The sequence below is a fragment of the Mus pahari genome, chromosome 15, assembly GCF_900095145.1.
Source record: "Mus pahari chromosome 15, PAHARI_EIJ_v1.1, whole genome shotgun sequence".
In the NCBI taxonomy this organism is placed as follows: domain Eukaryota; kingdom Metazoa; phylum Chordata; class Mammalia; order Rodentia; family Muridae; genus Mus; species Mus pahari.
In genome coordinates this window covers 12,900,999-12,918,838 of record NC_034604.1, presented here as the reverse complement: position 1 = coordinate 12,918,838, position 17,840 = coordinate 12,900,999, and the positions used below count along the sequence as shown (strand labels likewise).

The 17,840-nt window shown below is 42.8% G+C and overlaps 1 protein-coding gene across 1 annotated transcript in view; it reads left to right on the top strand.

Annotated features, from left to right (window-relative positions):
* Positions 1-17,840, top strand: part of Cdh2 (cadherin 2) — a 218,364-nt gene that overhangs the window by 19,226 nt on the left and 181,298 nt on the right. The gene's annotated exons all lie outside the window — the stretch shown is intronic.

Below are 17,840 nucleotides of genomic sequence, written 5' to 3'. Positions count from 1 at the left end.
CATAGCCTGTAGAGTCAAATGTCCATTCCCTTTGGGTTTCTGGATTGTGGCAGCTAGTGCTGGCACTAGTCTGGGCTCAGCCTGGTGGTGAACAGGCTGCCCAGGAATCAGGCATTCTCTGCTTCCTGCTACAAAGGTCCCCTCCCCCGACTATTACAATAATAGTATTTCCTTGGCCAAAGCAGGCCACCTGCAAGGGTAGATTTCTCTTTTGTTTGTAAAGGTTATCCTGATCACATGGTTGGGGCTGACCCTTGGCTTTTGGCCAAGTCTTTAGAATCCAGGTTGTGCCCTCTATGCCCCTGAGTGTGGAGAGGAATTTGAGACTAAGATGGGCAATTCTTTGCAGCTTTCATTGGGATGTCACAAATAATTTAAAGTGAGATCCTTGCTAGGACTCTTGAGGTCACTGTTGTTTAAAAATAGCAATATTGTACTCTTTGCTAGTCTTTAGGCTGAAGATATTAAAATAATCTCCCTCTCCCTCCCCCTCTCCTCCCCCTCCCTCATACCCCTCCCCCTCTTGGTTCCTCTGTGACTTCTTGCTCAGACCAAGGCTCATGGAAACCTCTGGGAATCCCACACTATCTCAGATCATTGCCAAGGCCAAACTGTAGCAGCACTTGCCCAAAGTGTGCAGCATTGACTTAAGTCACTGCATCCTGGTCCCTTTGTGAGCCCCTTGGCCTGGGGCCATCTCCAAGGCCTGCTGTGTTTGCTGCAGGCCCTCCATCTCTCTCAACCACTTTGATGGACCAGGTAGTGGTCACATACCAAGATCAAAATGCCATGTGGTTTATGAATTAAATTTTTTTCATCTTGAAAGCTACCTCCCCACCTACGAAAACCAGCCACTGTATAATCTAACCTGCGTACCCACCATGTTTAAATGTGTGCAGGAATTGAAAAATGAACTTTTTACTTAGCCAGAAGGTCAAGTCTCTCATGAGTATTTTATGCCCTAATAGTTGACTTTTTTTTTTTTTTTTTTTTTTTTTTTGTGGTCAGTGTCCCAGTGTCATTCACCAAATGTTCAAGTCTTTGAAGTTGCCCAATAGATAGGACCTCTACTGTCTCTTAGACTCGGAACCAAGTGAAATATAAACCTGAAGCCCGAGGAATCAGTTGGCAAGACTTGGAAAACATCAGCCAGCAGGGGTTCCATAAGTGCAGTGTCAGAGGGCGTGACCCTGATCCCTGGATGTGTCCTCAGTGCTAGAACTGAGTCCTGAAATCCCACATGCTCCACCCCTGAATCCTGCAGGGGATCTGTGATCTCCCAGCATGGAAAATGAGCTCACCCTTCTTGTTTTCTGAGGGCCCATGACTCCCAGTGGGGAGCAGTGGAAGACAGGCTGCTCAGGTGGTTCTTACATGTGCAGCCTTCAGGCAATGCCAGTTTGTCCCCCTTTTCCCTGGAGCATCAGTACTCACAGTGTTTAGTTCCAGCACTCTGTGGTAGTTGAAGATCCCTGAGTACTCCAGTGAACATTTATAATGTGGGTATTATATACCAGTGTTTACTTTTGCAAAACTACCCCGAGAAAATTGTATGGTATTTATTAATCCATTAAAATATTCAATTTATTATCTATGAAACACAAGTAATAGTTGTTATGAAAAGATGCCTTTATTCTCCAAATTAGAATTTGAAAAGAAGAACTAGTGGGAAGAGTAAGGGCCTCTCTGTGGTGCTCGCCACTTAAATGTCTGGTTTAGGCGGTTCTGTTGTTTTTCGGTTTGTATGCGCTGTGCATTGATGGTGTCGTGCAGCCTCTGAAAACTCAACTGGCTCTGATGACACATTGAGAGTGAAAATGGCAAGTGAGGTTGCGACAAGATGAGAGCACTTTGGCTTGTGCAGATCTCTGGAAAGGATTTCGGAGAGTCCTCCGTGTCTCTTCCAGAACTCACTGTGATATTATCACTCAGGGCCAACTGATTGGTGGTTCAGGCAGAGCCAAGAGATAGAGATTTTAGAGTTTCCTCCCCGTCCAGAGTCCTCACACTGTAACTGCCCAAATGCCAGGCTGAAGTCCTTTCTGACACCCATGGGGGAAGCTTGCTCTTCGGCTACTGAGTTAGAGCTGGAACTGAGAATCTCAGCTGGGCAGGATTTCTGCATGCGCACTACCTTTCTCTCCGCTCCTTTCTAGCACGATAGGTTAGCTCTGAGCAGGATGTTGCTTCTGGACCAACAAGAGAGGGCTTCTCATTCTGCAGTTACTGGAGGCTTCCTCCTTTAGCTGCTGCCTGCTTCTGGAAGCTGTGCCTTCGATGTTATCTTCATTCAAGACTAATGTTACAGCTGAGTTGTGTTTGTTTATCTTTTCAGGAACATAGAATTAGATAAATCACCACCCCCCCTTCAAATTAAATTAGAGCTGCTGATATTGTAAATATGCGCAACCATTTTAAAAGTGCAACTGCCGTGCAGGTTTCTTGGATTTTACAGAAAGAGAAGGGGCCCTGGAGGGCGAAGAGGGCAGCGATGATTAAAGAATGTCATCTTGTCATTTTCTTCTCATCAGTTTCACCACTGGGTGTCACAGACGTCGTAGTAGGATTAGAGTAATTTCTATGTGTACTCCCCCCCCCCCCTAGAAATATTTGGAAGTAAGTAGGGTTTTGATTTTGAAAGATAATTTTTTAAAACTTTAGGATAGTCTTTTTCTCTGTATTTTTCACAGTAAATAGAAGGATGGAAGCAATTTTACCATTGTATATCTTATATGTCCCATGTGAGCATTGCACCTTATTGTACATGTCCTCTGTTGTTCCACATACCATACAGGAATGTCAGACGTGCCCTATATTCTACCACACATCAGAGCTGATCATCATATTTTAGGAAATGTTAATTATGGGAGTAGGCATGTTTCTCAGTTGATAAGGGTCTTAAGTGTTTTTTCTTAAGATTTATTTATTTTATTTTATTTTATGAGTAGGGATGTTTTATTTTATGTGTATGAATGGTGCATGTCTATCCATGCACCATAGGCCTGCTTTGGTACCGGCGGAGGTTATACAGTGGTGTAGGATCCCATGGAACTAGTTACACATGCTTGTGAGGTGCCATATGTGTTCTAGAAATCAAACTCTGGTCTTTTGGGAGAGTAGAAATGCTCTTAACTGCTGAGCTGTTTCTAGCCCTAGCCTGTTAGGTTTTATCTTTCAGTATCTGTCACAGACTAGCTACTGGATACTATGGTGGGGGGGGGGAAGTGGTGAAAAGTGATCCCCCCAAACCATTTGGTGTTGCTGTGATTAACATCTCTAAGCTAATGAGATCAACTTCAGAGGAAGCACCCTCTTAGCCTTGCTTGAAAAATACCTTACTAGCAACATCTACCCTATAGCATTGTTTTGTGGTAGTAAAGGTCTCAGGCTTGTAAGACATATTAGCCCACTTCCTGAACCCAAGGTAAGCACTGAGTAGATATCAGCCTTCATTGATATTCAGTGTATTTAGTTGAATGAATTCCCAAGTTGATTATAAATTCAGTCTAATGCCAAGCACTATCCTGTTTGACATTTTAAATATTATATATAAGCATGTTGCTGTCTCTGGCGAGTGTAATGAGTTGATAGGGCAAAATCAATCTAAGCTGGGATTGACCATCTCTTCTGGAATTGCCTTAGGCACTTGTGAAACTCTTAATGGCAACATAATTATATAGCAGCCTGTGCCATCATCTGCTGGTTGTGTAAAACTTTTGGAGAAGCCAGCAAAGTGTATAGGTAGATTGTTGTTACCCATTCTATTAACCATACAGTACACTTATTGCTAAGCTCCAGACTAGAAACCCATGCATCCTTTTTCCTTATGGACAGAGTTGGTCTGGGGTTGCACAGATCCACCTGAACAATGCCTGGAGGTGTGGTCTATGTCTTGTTCCCAGTTATGATAAGCTCATCTCCTGGGATGGTGATATTCTCAAGCACGTTCTGGTATAGTAGACCTGGACTCTCTAAGCTAGTATATGGTAAGGCTGACTTGGGGTTGGTAGCTCATTTTCTATAGGGTCTGCAGCTTCTTGTGACAATAAAGTTGCTGTTTGATTCTATTTTGTCCTTTCGTGATTAAATGAAAGACATCAGAAGAATAAAAGCAACAATACTAGAGCTTTTCAAAGACATGTCTTAATAAGACAATGATAGCAATGGAGGAGGTTATGAGATGGGCAAAGAGGACCATGACTCTGACCTGCTCAAGAACATAATAAAGGGGAAGAAAGAATAAAAAAACATATGGTGAGATTTTTCAGGCAGATAATGCAGCCTGTAAGGTAATTGATGTGCAAGCATGAGGACCCAAGTTTCATCCCTGGACTCTTTTTTTTGTTTGTTTGTTTGTTTTTTTTTGTTTTTTTTTTTTGTTTTTTTTTGTTTTTTTCGAGACAGGGTTTCTCTGTGTAGCTCTGGCTGTCCTGGAACTCACTTTGTAGACCAGGCTGGCCTCGAACTCAGAAATCTGCCTGCCTCTGCCTCCCGAGTGCTGGGATTAAAGGCGTGCGCCACCACGCCCGGCACATCCCTGGACTCTTGTAAGAGCCTTAGTGTAGTGGTGCATACTTGTGTTCCCAGTGCTGAAAGGTAGAGAGGGGCAGATCCCTGAGCCTGCTGACCAGCCAGCCTTGCCTTATATTTAAGCCTAGGTACAGCAGAAGAGACAATTTCAAAAAGCAAGGTAGGCCGTGTTCTGTAGAACAGTACTTGAGTTGACTTCTAGCCTACATGTGCATGTATACTCTTATACACACAAGTGCATCAACACATATGTTAACACACACACATGCACACACACACACATACACACACACACACACACACACACACACACACACACACACACAGCCTGTGTAAAATACTGGATGCTTCCTTAAGAACACTTCAATGTCATTGCTGACACAGGAAATATAAAGAGTAGCAGTTGTCCTTCCTTGAGAAAAAGCCTAGCATAGCTCCCAATACCATGGATGAAAGCCCATAAAATATAAGAAATTTGGCATATTTGCATTCTGATAAATTGGAATAACAAATGACAAAAATTCAGTCATCCAGAAATCATCTTTAAATAGTTCCATTATTCTATTATGCTCCTATCAAAGCCACCTTAATACTGACTTCATTAATTGCTTATATTTACTTACATAATTTGGAAGGTGTGTAATGAAAATATTACCACAGTTGTATCCCTCTTTCTCATACTCCCTGCACCTTATTTTTTTATGTTTTTTATTAGATATTTTCTTTATTAACATTTCAAATGCTATCCCAAAAGTTCCCTATACCCTCCCCCCACCCCTCCCTGCACCTTATAACCCCCAAAGCACATACTGCAAAGAAATGCCACTCTGTTTCCTTCTCCCTACTTTGTGAATTAATTCTTGGTTTTAGTACCCTTTATTTCTTTACTGTCTTTCTACTTTCCAAATTTTGTTTTCTTTTGTTGCTGCGGGTGGTGGTGGAACACACTGCATTGTGTAGAGTAAACCTATACTGTACCTACTGAACCTACTCCAGACCCTCTACTATTTGCTTTTAAAGTATGTCTCAAAGTTTTGATTGACCATCTCTTACAGTCAGGTAAGACTTTCAAGTGGCAGGACTGGGTTGCACTCAATTGAATTGTTGGTCAAGAGCATCCCATCAAAATCCCCCAAATAACCTAAGCTGTTGCTAAGACCAAGGGCTGCTCTCTGCAAACTGACAGTGGGCTCCATTGCTGATGGAGACACCCACGCAACCCACTGAACATGGAGAAGTGAAGCTGGTGCCCACTTTGAGCCTTCAGCCCTATGTTCTGACTCTTTAGTGCAGGAAGCTACTCTGCAGAAAGAAAACATGGACACCAACCCAGCCACAGGACCTTTGTTCCACATCTGTCTTGTCTGCAAACTATGCTAGGTGAATGGTAGCACAGGACTTGTAGCAGAAAACAAACCAAACCAAACCAAACCAACAAACAAAAACCATGCCCAGTTTGACTCAATTCCCACTCTATGAGAAGAAACCCCAACCCAACCCAGCTTGCATAACCGAGAACCACAAACTAGATAGCCTAGAGATGTAGGGTAAAAATCAAATAATTCTTGTAAAAAGAAAAATCAGTAAGATGGTTCCTAATGATATTCTGCTGTGTTTGTGGCCTAGTGCCTTATCCAGTGATCATGGGAGAGGCTGCCTCTGGAATCAGATGGGAACAGATGCAGGGACCCACAGTCAGACATTACGGAGAGAGTCTAAATGGGAGGTCTCTAGCATATCCATCCCCTCAGAGCTCAGGGAATCCAAGGAAGAGGGGGCAGAAATATTGTAAGAGCCAAAGGGGAGGGAGACTACCAGGAGAACAAGGTCCTCTGTATCTGCTAAGCAAGGCACACATGAGCTCACAGAGACTGAAGCTGCAAGCACAGGGCCTACATGGGTCTATATCAGGTCCTGTGTGTGCGTGTGCCTGTGTGTGTGTGTGTGTCTGTGTGTGTGTACGAGTGTGTGTGCATGTGTGTGTATAAAATAGCTATTACTTTAGTATTTTATGGGATTCCTGACTGAGGATGACTGAATCTCTGACTCTTGGACCTGCTCCTGGGATTCTTTTCCTCTTGTTGGATTACCATATTCAACTTTGATATGATAGTTTTGCTTTATCTTAATACATCTCATTTTGTCATATTTGTTATTTCTTAGAAGCCTGTTCTTTTCTAATGAGACAGAAAGGGAGTGGTTCCAGAGGGTCAGGGAGGTGGGGAGGAAATGAGAGGAGTAGAGGGAGTGTGAACTATAATTCAGATATATTGTATGAGAAAATAGTCTATTTTTAATAAAAGAAAAACTATGTAGCAAGTAGGAGACATATTATACAGTGTAAGGCAAGTAGAGCCATGCCTTACCAGAAAACCTGGTAAGGTCAGTTCTCCATGCTAGTGAGGTATCTAGATGGGGTGTCCCAGGGGGTTTACCCTACAAGCTTTCCTGCCTGGACATTCCTTCCTGTTAAAGGATCCTGATCCACCTTGAGTATGTTGTATGCATCCACTTCACCATAAATAAGCAATTTGGATAAGCATGGACTGCCTTTTTCCTCAAGGATCACTGTGGGTGGAAGCCTACATACAGAGCAAAGCCTGAGTCTCCCCCAGAAGGCCCCTCCCCACTCCAGGTGCTCTCCCTGAGCTAAGATGGATCCCCTCTGGCCTGGGCTCATCACAGGTCCAGGACTCCCCATCTTATTCCCAAGTGCTTGTGGTTCCCAGAGGCCCAGTCTGCACAGTTTCTCACCAGGAGAAAAATGTGTTGGGATCCCCATCTTAGGCTACATTTCATTTCCCCTGAGCCGTGTGTCACCATGGTAGCCTGGAGTCTTTGCGTTTCGACTCCCTGAAATGATCCCAGCACCCTAGCGGCAAGATGAAATGCAGACCCACAATATAGAACATATTTTATAGAACAGAGAGACCAAATCTTCAAAATAGTAACATAACATTAGTTAACCTTGACTTTGTAGTGAATATATGATTATCTTTAAGCTCTTTGTTGCTTTTTATTACAATCTTATGAAGTCCAAAAGTTTTATTGTCATCATCATCATCATCATCATCACTATTGCAAAGGAGGAAGCTGAATTGTACATGAGTCTGTATTACTGAACATTGGGATCTCAGAGAGTAGGGGCTGGGTTGAGCCTTTGTAGGTTTGAAAAAGCCCTTCATTCTTAGCACTCTACACATGGCTGTTGTTCATTCTGTAAAGGGTAGGGGAAGATGAATTTTAAGGACAAGTGCATCTGCATATGGTAATCTCTATAGTCTTCTGAATGGATTATTATCACAGGAATCTGAAGGGTTAAAAAAATGAGGAGAAATCTCTTGTTGTTTAAGGGCTTATGATAACACAGGGTAGTCTTTAATTAGACACCACAATTAGTCTTCATGGTACAGGCTTGCTTTCAGATGTGAAACTTTGAGGAATCATCATAAATAATTGAGAATAAGACAGATAGATGAGGTGGCTGGAGAATCACTTCACTGTATCTCTGCTCAGAGTATTTTAAAGCTTAGATTCAAGAGTGGAGAAAATTAGAAAGCAGATCCACCCCCAAGAGGAGAGTAAAACCTGATCCCAAGAAGAGAAAGTTAAAGAATAGATTCAGGTTTTAAAGCACATGATCTAGAGACGGTGGAAAAATTTAACAAGGTCAAAAGCCTCGGTGCTATGAGTTCAGAATCAGAAGAGAGAGACTAATGGTAATAGGCAAGCCGAACTCCTCAACTGCTCTCCCACTTCTGCTGCTGTAGACAAGAAGGCCGGTCTCCAGCCAGGAAGAGGAGAGCAATGACTTGTAAGAGGAAATTGAAACTCAAGATAGGTGATCTGATTGTGTGAGAGAGCAGAGTGGCAGTAAATGAGTTCAGATCATCTGACCAGCATGGATTTTGTCCTGGTCGTCTGGGGACTGGCCAGCGGCTTGTCATTTTTGAGCAGTGGTGCAGAAGAGCGTGATAGCAGGGATGAGGAGATGTCTCTATTAATAGCAAAACAACAGAACGAAGAAGGTGTCAATTTTAAACCAAATAATGGAGATGCTGGTGTTTTTGTCCCCCTCAGAGGACACATGAGGAGAGTCAGGTGAGGCAGTAGTATTCTATAAAACTTCTGGACACTGCCCTAGGAATGATTATTGACTATTTGCTGCTGCAGACGAGCAAGGCTGTCTCTACCCTAAGTAAGGAGTTCTTACTGTTTTGCTCTTTTTGGCTTTCCAGACAGGGTTTCTTCTGTTCTGTTCTTGAAGAATGTTTTTCAGGTCGGGCTTGGTGGTCTGTCTCTTTAATACCAGCACTTGGGAGGCAGAGACAGGCTGATTTCTGACTTCGCTCTCAGCCCTGTGTACATAGTGAGTTTGAGGCTAGCTGTGGCTATGTAGTGAGACACTGTCACAAAAACAAAACAAAGACTGCTTTTCACATTTAGGTTCTAAAGAATAGAGATAGGAGTTGTGATGGTTTAAATGATATTAAATGTAATGGTTTTAATCATATTAGCCCTCATATGCTAATATATTTCAATATTTGGTCCCCAGAGAGTAGAACTATTTGAAAGCATCACAAGGATGAGGGGGTGTGGCCTTGTTGGAGAAAGTTTTGTCACAAAGGTCAGGCTTTTGTAGTTTCAAGAGCCCATGCCAAGCCTTGTGTCTCTCTCTCTCTTTTTGTCATGGCAACCTTTTCGCAGCAATAGGATAGTGCTGTGAGAAGACTAGGTTCTAGAGGGATAGTTCAGTGGATAAAATTATTTGCTTCAAAAACATGAGGACCTTAGTTCAGATTCCCAGATTCCCATGTTTTCACAACATGGTATGCTTGTATGGAAACCTGGTACGCTTGTATTCCTGACTAGACCCCTGCAACTGTTGGGGCCAGAGAGGAAGGATGGATGGAGCCTGCTGACTGCCAGCCAGATTCTTGAGAGACCATGTTTCAGAAATAAGGAGAATGACAGAACAAGTCACTTCCCATCTTTCTGACATGTTCGGAAGCATTCGTGTACTGCAGGCATGTGTGTGTGTGCATGTACACATACACACAATTTTGAAAGCAATATAAATAAGAACATAAAAGTAATCATTTCTTTATTCCTTTTTCTTGTTGCTAACTTGTTAATCTGGAAGAACAGAGAACCAAAAGATAACTAAGTTAAGAGATGATTGTGAAAACAGCTGCTTGTTAAATACCTACTCGCATTCTTTGAGATTCTGTGGTTGTGAGTCTTGGGTTACAGGAATCTGTATTTAAACAAAGGTGCCAGATGGTGTGCCAAGCTGAACCAGCGTGGGACCTGCTGGGCTGTAGGGCAGATAACCCATGAGTCAGAGGCATGGTGTCTTAGCAGTGCAAATTCCACTCTGACTAACAGCTCGTCCTCACACCTGTCCTGAGAATGGGTGCTATCTTTAGTACTCTCATTTTTCACATGAGGAGTTAGGATGTTTTGGGGGGTCTCAGAGCAGTAGCAACTGGTGGGGACACATAGCTAGGCAGTCTGATATACTGATTTACATACAGTAAACATTCAGCATTCAGGATTCAAATGTGGGTACCATTCTCAGGAATGTGGCCTATAAGCCTTTGTCAGCTAGGAAGAAATATACCTGGACATCTGGTCATGGTCTCTCTCTAACATCTAAGTAGCAACTTTATAAAGACGCGGGAAAGTCTCCTGATAATTTCTTGATGTATAAATCTGAGGTGTGCAAAAGCCAGCTGGAATAATAATTCCTTGAGATCAAATTTTGGAGGCCTAAATGTAAAAACAGACTGCTCCTGGAGGCCCAGATCAACCTCACAGGAAAACTACTAGTAGGACAGGAAGCTATGATGTATCAGTGCTGGGGTGCTGTGCCACAAGCTGGGCACAAATCACTGGGGACTTTGTTCTTCTGGAATCTTTTGCCTGGTCTTTTTTTTCCTCCTTCTTCTTCTTCCTTCTGGAAAATTTGTAATCATCTTTACAGGCAAGGCCTAAATGTCACTTTAGCTATGGAATCCTCGTTGACTTCTATGGCTAGATTAATCACCCCATTCTTTCTGCTTCTTTAGCACTTTCTCCCTGGCATTAGAATTTTAAGATGATCTTTCCAGTTTGTGGCACCCATGTTCAAAGTCACTTGGCTGGGACAGAAGAAAATCACTTTACCCTTCCTTCTTTGAGCCCCTGTTCTCACTAAGGGCTGTTGATTTTAATTGACTGCATGTTGATAAAGTTTATCCATTCTTCATTCCCAGCCCTGATTTAAGTCTGCATGCTAAAGGGGTCTCTCCAGCTGTCACTCCTTACCCAACCCCATTTTCCACAAAGCAGTCTGGAGAATGCCCTATCAAATACAGTTTGCTGGTGTGTTCCTGGTCACAAAACATCCCCCTTGCTCTAACTGGAAGGATAACCCCAGGCTCCCAGACATCTATGATTTGACCATGTGTTACTCCCCAGCTTCAACCTTTGATTTCCTGCCTTGCATATTGGGTCACACTACAGGGAGCTCATTGTCCTTCCCTAGGCATGTGCTATTTCTTGCTGTCTTGTTTTAGCTCAGACAGTGAGCTCCTGCCACAGTTTCTCGACAAGCCCCTCTGCTTTGCTACTATAAGCTTCTTTTCGGGAGACCTCAGGACCCCTTCCTTTGATCCTTTATATTGATAACCTGGGGACAAACACATCTACACTTAGGAACTTTGAGCTCTTGAGCCTCATGCATTTTCCAGTGGCAAATGGACACTCAGAACCAGCTTTTCCAATGGATGGTAATTGTTTTTGTTGTTGTTGTTGTTTGTTTGTTTGTTTATAATTGGAAAAGAGGTGGTGTTAGAACTCTGGTGGAAGTGTGGTCTTGGATATTTCACTTCCTGTGAGAACCAATTTGCTCATCTGTAAATTCCTGGTATTCTTCCCACCCCAGAGTCTGAAGGATAATCACCTGAGTATCCAATGCTGTCTAAAACTTAAGTTATCCCAAGGATCTGCAACAGATAGTTCTGTGCTTTTGCCTGGTCAGAACCAATTCCTACATCATTCAGTGTGCTTATGTTGGAAATCAAGGTTCACTGGATGAGTGTAGTGTTGTTTATTTGTTTGCCAAAGGGTCTGGCTGCTTCTGAGTTTCAGCAGTGGAGTTGAGAACTTGCAAGAGATCAGCAGACCTCAAAAGCTTACTGGTTGACCTATATAGAAAAAAAAGCTTGCTTACCCATGAAGCACATACATACAGAATATGGGGAGTTCACAGCTCCTTTCAGGTACACAGCGAGCTTCCTTTCTCTGCATCTAATTTCCAGAGTTTCAACCAGGTATGGAATGAGGGAGGTGTCACAACAAAATTTTAATGGGCTAATTGAGACCATGGGCTTCATACATGGGAGTATGAAGGGAAGGAGCACACCCCTTTGTTGAGGGTTGTCATATAACATACAACTCTGGCTTTGGGGGCATTTGAGTTAAATACGTCATGGTGAATCCTGTCTTGGGGGTAATACTCTTTGTTAGCATCTCTGATGTCTCTATCTCTAGAGGCTCGCATTGCCCCTCCAAACTGTGACAAGCTAAACTATGAGACATCATTGGTTGTTCAATGGGACAAAAACACTTCTGGTCAAGAAACATTAATGTAGAACAGTCCAACATTGAGTGTGGGTTACACTAGAGAACTTTCCACATCCAAAAGCTGCTTCTGTTAGTGCAAGAGGCTTCAGGCATAGATTTGCCTTGCCCAGGCAGGTCCCCTTCCCAGCAAGCTAGTCTCTGCAAATCTAAGACCGGATTCCAGCCTAGCATGAATCTGGGAGAAAGTAGTTAAACAGGGAATTTACTACCCTAGTACTTGAAATAATGTAAAGACAAAATCTCTCTAGATGATTATATTTACTTAAGTGCTCAGTGTTTATTAACATATTGATTTCGTTAGTTTGAAAAGGAAAAAGAAGATGTATCTCACAGATACATACATATATACCTACATACAAGTACATACAAGTACATACAAGTACATACAAGTATATACAAGTATATATTATATAGCCCAGAATAGCCTCAAATTTGCTATTTGTAGTTGAGGGTGACCTTTAACTCCTGGCCTTCCTGTGTCTACCTCCCAAGTCCAGAGATTATGGTCATACACTACCATGTCCAATTTGAAATAGATACAGTGATAGAAATATTTACATGGTTTAGTAACAGCATGCCTTTTGCAGATCCTTTTTTGTCTTAGGGAAGGATAATTAAGAAGTTGTTGGAAGTGGGCATAAAATCCTTCTGTTAATACAGGGCTCCCCTGGTGTCTGTCATGAGCAGTAAGGGCTGTGAGGGATGCTTCTTATTACTGTTGTGTTGTCATTCTCATGGGCAGATGAGGCAGGTGGACACCCCTGCATAGCTGAAGACTATGAATGTAGAAACCAGGAAAAGGGCAGCAGAATGAAATCCTTTTCTTTGATGCAAAGGAGACTAAACAGTTAGAAGATAACATCCACCTTATTCCTGATGGCCTTAAAGGGGCCTTGAGATCTCCTTCCTGTGAGATTGGACAAAGGTATTATTGGTGCAAGTTCTTCTACATAGGTAAACACATGAATCTTAGAGTTGAGCACACACACACACACACACACACACACACACACAGACACACACACACACACACAGACCAGTAACTAGTATCCAGGCTGAAATGAGGTCATTCTTACCTTGTCTTTCAAAGTTTGCTTCTGCCTGGTCACCCCTCCAGTTCTGCCACATCCCTTGACAAGAACCTGCCACAGCTCCCTCATGGTTCTAAGTTTGTGCTGGGGATGAAGAGGCTAATCCCCAACACTGAAATGGGATACAAGCCCCACACTCCGTCCCACAGAGGTGGGGCAAAGATAACACATACACCAAGGCAGGGTTTGAGCAGCTTCTGCAGCTTCCCGCTGCAGCTTCCTTTATTCTCCAGCTTCTGCCTCAGCTCTATACCATTTATTATGGGGGATCACCCAATTTATTCCCCTCAACCCTCTGCACTCGTCTGTCATTAATCTTCATCATCCAATCAGCATTCAGCACTCTCTGTACACAAGCTATGCACGCAGACAGGGTGCACGTTGATAGGCCAGTGACTCAATATCATGCTGTATGACACTATGCGTCAGGCAGGCAGCATGTGATCACTCAGGTGCACAGCATGCAATCATTCAGGTGTGCAGCACATGATCATTCAGGTGTGCATAATCAGGTTTTTGGTAAACAAGCAGGGAATCACGGGATTTGGCAATGAGCCAGGGTGCTGTCTTGGCTGCAGTGCAGCTGTACCTGCTTCCTACATCTCCCCCTTTCTGTTTAATCAAAATGGCTCTGGGATCGCATCTGTCTTTATTAAAAGGTTGGGGGGTGGCTGTAAAAATAGGGTCAGTGAATCACCTGTTTTAGGCCATAAGGCTTACATCTGCTTCCAGCATCCAGTAACTAGGCCTTTTTTAGGTCCTAGGTGGGCAAGTTCTCTGTCTTAGGCTATTCGGGGCTCGTCCCACAATAATCCTGTCATTGAATCACCTTGCAGCCAAAAAAGGGGTGTGCATCTGTCTCATGGCACCTCAATATTCCCATCATTGATGACTTCACAGCTTATGGCCCTCAGTCACTATTAGGAGCCAAACATGGGGCGAATTACCTGACTCTATAGCCACCACAGCTTGAATCAACAACTGTTTATTGGTCAGCACCCATCTGCGCATGCATATCATCCACCACAGCATACCAACACATACAGCACACAGCAAAAATCCCCAGAAGGCCATCCCTCCCCAATCCTTGAGGAAGCTGAAGGTCCCCTGGATCATTTTCAACCACTGTTGAGCGGTGGCAATCTCCACACAGGTGTTATTCACTGCTACAATGGATGCCCGTAATTCTTTCATCTTGTTATCAAAATCATGACTCCCAATTTCCTAATAGCATGGATCCAAATTCGCAGGACAAATTAGCTGCACAAGAAAAATTCTGAAACAGCACAGAGGTTACACAAATTCCTGACATATGGGTTACACATGACACAAAGACTAATTGCTCCAGAATATCTATCTGCTCTTGGAGCAAATCCACTCTCTGATTTACTAATAAGATTCCAGTTTTCAGCTGAGAGTAAATCTGGGATAAACACTAGCATCATCTCTACTGCTCATCTGAACTTCCCTCCTCACTCTCTTGTTCTTTAGCCTCTTTTCTTTTTTGCTGGCTTCTTGTTTGCCTTTTTCTGCTTCTGCTGCATGAGCCTTTATGACACCGTAGACATAATTTTGGATGTCTCACAGGAGCTGCAGTAGTTGGCTGCGTGCGATTGGGACAATCTCTTTTAAAACGCCCAGCCCTGGCCACAGGAAAACTTTTCTAACTCTGTAGCATACTTGCCACTTTTGTCTGCCAGGCAAGATTTAACTAAATTCAAAATTGCTAGCAGCTGCACTAACACCGCTCTTATTTTCATTTTTCAAAGCAATCTCCTCCTGCTCTCTTCACTTTTAACTTTGTCCCTGTGCCTGGAACCTAACTCTGAACCTCGCTTAACTTCGTCCCTGTACTGGGAGCTTAACTTCATCCCTGTACTGGGAGCTTAACTTGTCCCTATATCGGGAACTTCCTCCTAGGAACTTCCTCCTAATGCTAGATTACTATTCTCTACCACGGAACTCACCATAACTCTTCTTAATTGAGCTGCTCTTTTCAGAGTTCCCCATACGGGCCACCAGATGTCGGGGGCCCCAGCCTCCGGCCAGCAGAGGTGGGGCAAAGATGACACATACGCCAAGGCAGGGTTTGAGCAGCTTCCGCAGCTTCCCACTGTAGCTTCCTTTATTCTCCTTCAGCTTCTGTCTCAGCGCTATACCGTTTATTATGGGGGGATCACCCAATTTATCCCCCTCCACCTGCACTCGTCTCTCATCACTCTTCATCATCCAATCAGCATTCAGCATGCTCTGTACATGAGCCATGCACACAGACAGGGTGTGCGTTGATAGGCCAGTGACTCAATATCATGCTGTATGGCGCTATGCGTCAGGCGGGCAGTGTGTGATCACTCAGGTGCGCAGCGCATAATCAGGTTTTTGGTAAACAAGCAGGGAATCACAGGGCTTGGCAATGAGCCAGGGCGCTGTCTTGGCTGCTGCATGGCTGCACCCGCTTCCCACAATACAGATTTATGGCACATCTCTCCCTTTAATATCTCAGACTGGAGAGTTCTCTTTATTTGTTTTGGTAAGCTAAGCTTTCCTTTTACCAAGTATCTTCTCTGTCTCAGGATACATGTAACTGCGATCTACATGAGTATAGTACTATAATACCTTCTTGCATCAGAAACTCAAGTGTGGGAGACCTCCCTTCTTACTTCTCACTTGGCTCTGAGTTGTATCTCTTTTATTATGAAGTTGATAGCATAGGGGCATATTGGAAACAATGCAGGCTGTACTCACATGCCCATGCCAGCCTTTCCATCTTACCTTGCTGCTTCACCTGCTTTACAGAAGTCATGAGTTACTATGGATAAATTTGAAGCCTTTTTCCTATATGCCTTTTTTTTTTTTTTTCCTGTTGCATGTCCTAGCGTTTCCTTTCTGGGGATGGCTGCTATTATTTCCTTGTCTCCTTCTAGTTGTATGGGTCCATAGCATTGACTACCTTTGTGATGAAATTTTGTATAAATGGAATCACCAATCTCATTTTTATTATTTATTTCTAAGAGTGACTTCTATTGCTTAGCCTTCAGGTTTAACACTGAATGCCACACAAATGTGTTTTTTACTTACTCGAAATAATGCTAGTACTGAGTTTGATGTATAATTAAATTTCTCTCCCCACATTGTGTACGACTTTAAGGTACTGATTCTTTTTGCATGTTATGTTGTTGCCCTATGGACAAGTTTCCTATGTGGATACATGTTGAACAGTTTTTCTCTTTTAACATTGTTAGATATTCCTCTTTTTGAGTGTGGGAAAGGGTATTGGTCCATTTCCTGTTGATGGATGGGTAGGTGCTCTGTAAGTGCTGAAGCAGCCACTGAAGTGAACTCCTGTATATATATCTACTAGGGCACCCAGATGAGAGCTTTTCTGGGAACTTAGTACAGTATAGGGGGCAGCTATAGTCATCCTCTACAGACTTTGCCAAATTGTACCTCCAGTTTCTATACCCACTCTTAGGTAAAGTGCTTGGGTTCTCTATCCCTGATTATATGTTCTCTTTTCACACATACTTCACTTGAACTTGCCATGAATGTGATGCATTTTGTACTGCTTCTCCTTTGTCTGTTTGACTGAAATACCTGACAGAAGCAACTGGGTGGAGGAACCATTATGCAGGCTCCTGGTTTTCTAAGTGTCTCTATGGACAGTGTCATGCAGGTGTCATCTGTGGCTGAGGCTGGTCTTCACAGTAGAAAGGAAGCAAAGAGGAGGGCAGGGTATACCTGGCTGTCTGTTTCCTTTAGCCCATGGAATGGGCCACCGACATTCAGCCTGCTGCTTCCCCTTCAGTTGACCCTCTTTGTAAATGTCCTTACAGATTCATCCAAAAGTGTACCACAGTGGTTCTCTAGTTGACTCTACATTTTGTCTGGATGACAATCAAAATCTACCACCAAAAAGCTAAACTGCCATCTCTCTAGTTGCTTCTAATAATATTTGGAGATAAAATACTGTGAATTATTGAGTACATGGTAAATTTGTTTACTTTTTTATTTCCTTAGACATGAAAAAAGCAGATTAGCTATTAGATGAGTGGCTTTTGGCAACATCACTATTTTCAAACTTCATATGTGTAATTCATGCATTCTTTTAATTAAGAAAAAAGATTGTATTGCTTCATCCATCATCTGTTTGGAGTTCTGTCTCTTTGGGATTGGAGCTGGGAAGCAGTGATGGTTTCTTTATGATTCGTTGTGTTATTAAGGACTTTCCTTAACACTCTGTCTACTGGATATTTGATGAACTTTGTGTATTCTTCCTATTTCTGTGCTTGACCATTCATCCTGTAGTTAATAAGAATAGGAAAGGTCTAAACATCCTGAGGTTGGACCAATGAAGCCAGGGGTAGTAGTGCAGACGTTGATGATAAATTCAGCACCCCTTTGAGCAACTGAGTTTTAAGCACCCTATGAGTAACTGTATATTGATACAGACAAAGATACAAAAATACTTATAACTACTTTCTTAAGTATAAAAAAGAATATTAATTGACTTGATTTTTATAGTTTTAATATAGCCCTATCCTTTGAAATAAGGATTCTATACTTGATATTGTTTGGTTTGACTTAACATGC